Raw genomic sequence first — 6,000 nt, 5'->3', positions numbered from 1 at the left:
CTTGAGTCTTTATGTCTTATATTTAGTGTTTTGAATCCATTTAGTATGATTGAGGCCATTTTTGGAATCAAAACTCACTAACTCATATGGCCATACCCATATATCTACCATTGTAACCCTCTTTTGAGTCTTTTAATTCTCCTTTTATTCTAATTTTAAGCACATCATTCTCCCTAAGCGAAAAAACCATTAATGTCTATGAATTGTATCTTTGATTGGCTTGGGTTGAAGAGTGTGTTAATCAAGTATGGGGAGATTTTTGGAGAAACATTGGTAGCAAGTTTACTTTTGGTTTTCATTGAGAAAATTTGGAAAAATATGGGTAGATACTCATGGATTCATTACTTAAAAAATATGCATCTCTTTTTATGATAAAAGAAAAGAAATTTTTGGTGTATATACTTTAAAAAAAAGGGATGATAATAACAATGCTAAATAAAGAATGCATATGTATGGGAATAAAAAAGAAGATGCATGAGTGAGTATGAAAAAAGAGATGAATGAGAAGTTAGGTTGTTTTCTTTTATATGAATAGGTTGATATAGGATTAGATGAGATACTTGAACTAATTAAAGGTCCAATCTACTAGTTCACTTAACTATATTAATCCTACCCTTACCATAACCCCATTACAACCCTCCAAAGACCTCCTGATATTTACATTCATGCATCAAGTATTTGTTGATTGTTAGATGACTATCAAATCCTAGAAAATATTATTAAAGGAGAATTGAGTGATTAAGTACTAAACACTGAGCGATTAGAGCGTATACACATCTGGTGAGGGGTTCAATTGCTCAATTCTATGATTCCATCTTTTATCTTGTGTTTTCTTGCAAGTTGCCGGATTAATTTTTGAAAACTTCAAATCAAATCTTTGGACATTGATCATATTGCATTAATTCCTTTTCGTAGCCCTAATGATCTACTTTGGATTGATTGGAATTCTATTGTTTGTTTTTACCGAATTTAGTAGGAACCTTAGTATAGATATAGGTAATATTCAGCATAGTTGCATGTATGTAGGTAATTGCATTGAATAAGATGCTTGCCCTTTTACCCTTCTTCTTTGATTATGATTAGCATGAGGACATGCTATTGTTTAAGTGTGGGGGAATTAATGAATCCATATTTGATGATAAATTTTGGATTGAATTGAGTGGATTTCATCATATAAACCCATATTTATTCACTTAAATAGCATACTTTTGTGTTTTCTCTCTAAATTATGTCTAATTGTGAAAACATGCTATTTTGTGCTTAATTTAATCAATTTTATTCCACTTTCATTAAGTTTGATGCCTTGATGTTTTTGAAGAGTGATTTTAGGTGTAATAGGTAGGAATGGCTTGATAAGGGTAGAAGAGAAGCATGCAATTAAGAGAAAACATGAAGAAACAAAGGGGAAGAGCTTTCCAGAGTGTGCGTACGCACAACCTCTCGTGCGTACGCACAAGTCCCAACATGTGACTTCATTAAAAAGTCACGTGACTCGCAATTTTGGAGGCTTTTAGGCCCATTTCTGCTTAGTTTAAAGCATATATGAAAGGGCTGGCAAGGGGAGAAGATACACAACACACTTAGGCATTCTTAGAGAGTTTCTAGAAAGTTTGAGTTTTAGTTTTTCTTAGGTTTTTCTCTCAATTTTCTTAGGGTTTAATTAGGATTTATACTACAAGCTTACATTTTCTATTTTTGATCTTGGATTCTAACTTATTTTCATTGTAAGTATTTCTTAATTTTCTCTTTTATTACACTACTTGTTCTACACTTTCTTATATTCTAATTCACTTTATCAATACATATATACTTTTGCAATTTTGAGTTCTAGTTAATGAAATTGATGTTTAGTGGTTATTATATGTTTGTTGAGTTGCCATTGTTGATTTTGTTCATTGGTTGTCCATAGCTTTAAGTATTTTTGCAATTTTGCCATGTTTTGTGACTATGCCTACCATGTGTTTGTTGAAATGCCAATTTTGAATATGGAGTAGATTTTCTCTCCTTGACTTGGGAAAATAAGTATATGGGATACTAGAGTCATAATGTCTGACATTTAGTGATAATTCTTGGATTGTTAGTTGTTCTTGTTTCCACTAACACTAGCTTTTTACTAAGGCAATTAATAAGTTAGCTAGGATTTGTGGATTAACAATTATGCTCACTTGACTTACTCTTCGATGTTAAGGGTTGACTAGGTGAGATTAATCCATTATAATTACCATAGTTATGGTTATGACAAGGAAGGAATTCCCTAACTCATCCCAAGCCAAGGTTCTATTTATGTTTTTAACCACATTTCGATCATCTTGAGCTTTATTTGTTCTTACTACCTTGATAGTTCTTTAATTCATTTATTAGTTAATTAATTGCAATTTTGATTGTTCTTTAATTCCTTTAATTGTTTGCTTCATTATTGAAACCCCCGATTTCACAACCAAACTTATGTGCTTGTAGTCACTAGTTCCTTAGGAAGATGACTGATAAACCCCAATTTTGTGGTTTATTTTATGCTTATTTTGGAGGATTTTATCACCTTTTCTCACATTTATTCAATGAAATAGTATGATTTTGTAATTCTCTCTTAAATTGTGCTTAAGTGTAAAAACATGCTTTTTAGGCCCTTAAATTGGTGATTTTAATTCACTTTAATTTCATTCGATGCCTTGATGTATTTTTTGAGTGATTTCAGGTTCATAAGGCAAGTATTGGATGGAAGAAATGAAGAGAAAAGCATGCAAAATAGAGAATTCATGAAGAAATGAGCTTTTGGAGAATTGAGGGCCACACGCACGCGTCACCCACGCGTACACGTGACGCTTGGCACGTGACCCACTTAAAGTGAAATCGCTGGAGGCGATTTCTGAGCTACCCAGGCCCAAATCCAACTCGTTTATGAGAGTATTTCATGCAGAATTCAAGCTTGAGCAAAGGGAGGAGCACTTAGTTAGTCATGATGAGCCTTTAGTTAGTTTTCTAGAGAGAAGCTCCCTCTTCTCTCTAGAATTAGGTTAGGATTAGGTTAATTTCTCTTGGATCTAGATTTGATTACTTGATTTCATCTTGTTTCCTTTACAATTTCTTGTTTCTACATCTTGATTCTCTTAGTTTGTAGTGTTAATTTTCCCTTTTATGCTCTCTTTTTTGTTGATGAACCATTGTTGGATCTTAATTTCTTCTAATGCAATTTTATGTTTATCTTCATTGCTATTGTTAATTTCTTGCTCATGATGATTATGGATCTTGTTAATCCTTGTATTTTGTGATGTTTACTTTTATTGCACTCTTGGTGTTTGATGAAATGTTTTCTCTAATTTTTGAGTAGTTTTCTTTACTCTTGGCCTAGGCTAAGGGAATTGAGTGACTTTGAGTCATTGGGTCCCAATGAATTAGTGATTTGAGAACCCTTAGTGATCAATTTGATAACCATTGACTCTGGCCTACTACTAAGTCAATTAGTAGCTAGGTTAGGACTTATGGTTGATGTTGATCAAGCCTATTTGACGTACTTAAAGCTTTTAGAAGTAGACTTAATGGTTTGGTCCCTCATAATTATTAATGTATAGTTTGTAGACAAGGATGGTGATCTCAATTACCTATGTCTAGCTAAGAGTTCTTTTTCTTTATTTTATTAGTTAATTGTCATTTACTTTCTTGTTATTTACTTTTTTTGCCAATTATAAATCAAACCCCCTTGCATCTTCAAAGCCAATAATTAAACACTTCATTACAATTCCTTGTGAGACGATCCGAGGTTTAAATACTTCGGTTAATTCTTATTGGGGTTTGTACTTGTGACAACTCAAATTTTTTATGTGAGAATTGTTTGTTGGTTTGGAGCTATGCTTACAACAAAGTTCTTATTTCTATAAGAGAAATTCTAAACCGACACGACAATATTTTCACTATCAAAATGGCGCCGTTGCCGGGGAATTGCAATGGTGCTATGTTATTGGCTATTGTATATATTGTGAATAGCTTGATTTTTGGTTTGTTTGTTGGTTTTTGCTAGTTGTAGGATTTTGCTCTCTTTGTTCCTTGTTAGTTTTTGTTTTTGTTTTCTCTTGTCACCATGAATTCTCATCACTTTGGCTATGAGTGTGGTTCAAATTATGTTATAGGAAATGGAAGCTTTAATGACAACATGCATCAAGGCTTTGGAAATCAAAGATGGGAGGAGGCCCAAGCTTATGGACAACCCTCTTGGCAACAACCTCCTCCGGATTCTCATGGGTACAATCCAAATCCTAATGAATACCAATCCAATGTGTGTGACGACCCCTATTGTGATTGCCAACCACGACAACCACATACATATGACCCTTTCCCTCAACATAGTCCCCAACAACCTCATTCACAAGCTTCATACTACCATTCACCCCCAAATGATCCTAACCCATATCCACCATACCAACCACCCTATGAACCATATCTAGAGCCACCACCATTTCAATACTAATACTCCCATAAACCACAAATTCCACATACACCACCTCAAGACTTTCACCAATATGGACCACCTTCCAACTACAATCCCTTTTCCTCAAACAATGAATGCTCTCTTCCACCACCGCCCTCCGATGAAACCCTTATGCTAGAACTAAGAGATCTAGAATCTCGTATTCTAAGGCAACAAGAGGGGACGGAAAAGGAGTTTAGGGAGCTAGAAGCCAAGAGGAAGAGGAGTTAAAGCAAGAAGTACAACAAGAGGAAGATGTAGAGATTATTAAACAAGAGGAAGTAGTGGTTGGGTGTTTAGGATATGTTGAGCACATAGAGGAATCTCAAGTTGAAGAGCCTCCTTCCATGGAGTATGAAATTGATGTTAAGGAGGAGAATGATGTTAAGGAAGTAGATAGAAAGTTGAGAAAAATTGATCAAGAAGTGGATTCCATCATTAGTGATTTTTTGTTCACATTGACCAATCCCCTTGATGATCTTGTTGAGTCTTCTTCCATTGGACTAGAAAGCAATGTTGGAGAAGATGTGCCACCTCCAAGGCATATTGTGAGTGAAGAATTGGAAGAAGTGTTCCAAGCAACAAGCCCTCCTATCTATGATGATTTCGCATCAACATATGATCCTTTTGAGCATGATGAGTCCTTCCCCACTATGCTTGGAATTGATGATGAGGTAGATTTCACTAAACGTCCTATCTATGATTTGAGTGATGGGGAAGAGCTTGAAGAAATTGGTGAAGAAGAGCTTGAACTTGAGGAAGCTTGGCAAGAGGTAGAGCTTGAAGAACCTTGCCAAGTGGTGAAAGCCTCTAGAAGAGGATGGACGGGAGTGGAACATGCTTTGTCAAGACCGCTGGGAACTCCTCCACCTAGGTTGCCATCTAATCCTTCATTTGAGTGGGTAAAACTCCTAACTCTTAGCTTTATTATCCCACTTGAATTTGGTTTGCTTGAAACGGATGGCCAACTTAGGGCGCTTTGTGGAATTAAGCGTAAGAGGGGGATGTTTAGTGGTTGGCATTGTAAGTCTAGACTCATTATGGTGGGAAGCTCAAACTTGAGGAGCATGGATTGGTATAGTGCTCAATTGGATGGGTCTAGGAGGGTAGTTTGGTGCCTTCGTGAGAATTCACCTTTTCTACCACCTAGTGAGAATTATCATGATCAACTTCAAGACGGGTGTCAAAACAAAGTATGGGATCCCAGATTACAATGTGAGGATCAACTTTGGGAGCTCATGGTTTGTGAAGAACTCCATCAAAACTTGGAGATATCAATTTTGAATGATGGAGCTTCTTGGAAGTCCAAGCATTGGTGGATGTTCAAGGATGGATTCAAGCACAAGCCACCTTGATGAAGAAGAGCTCCCCATAAGTCTAACTTAAAGACAATAAAAAAAGTGCTAGGTGGGAGACACCCCACTATGGTAAAATCTTTCTTTTTTCTCTTTTGTACATATTGGTAATTAGTTTAATTTCATGTTTTTATTGGTTTGTTGAGTCTAGTTGGTAGTTTAATATGTTGAATAAGGTTTTATGGT

This window comes from Arachis hypogaea, chromosome 20 (assembly GCF_003086295.3).
Source record: "Arachis hypogaea cultivar Tifrunner chromosome 20, arahy.Tifrunner.gnm2.J5K5, whole genome shotgun sequence".
Classification (NCBI taxonomy): Eukaryota; Viridiplantae; Streptophyta; class Magnoliopsida; order Fabales; family Fabaceae; genus Arachis; species Arachis hypogaea.
The sequence above is the reverse complement of the archived record's forward strand: the minus strand, read 5'-3'. Positions refer to the sequence as shown.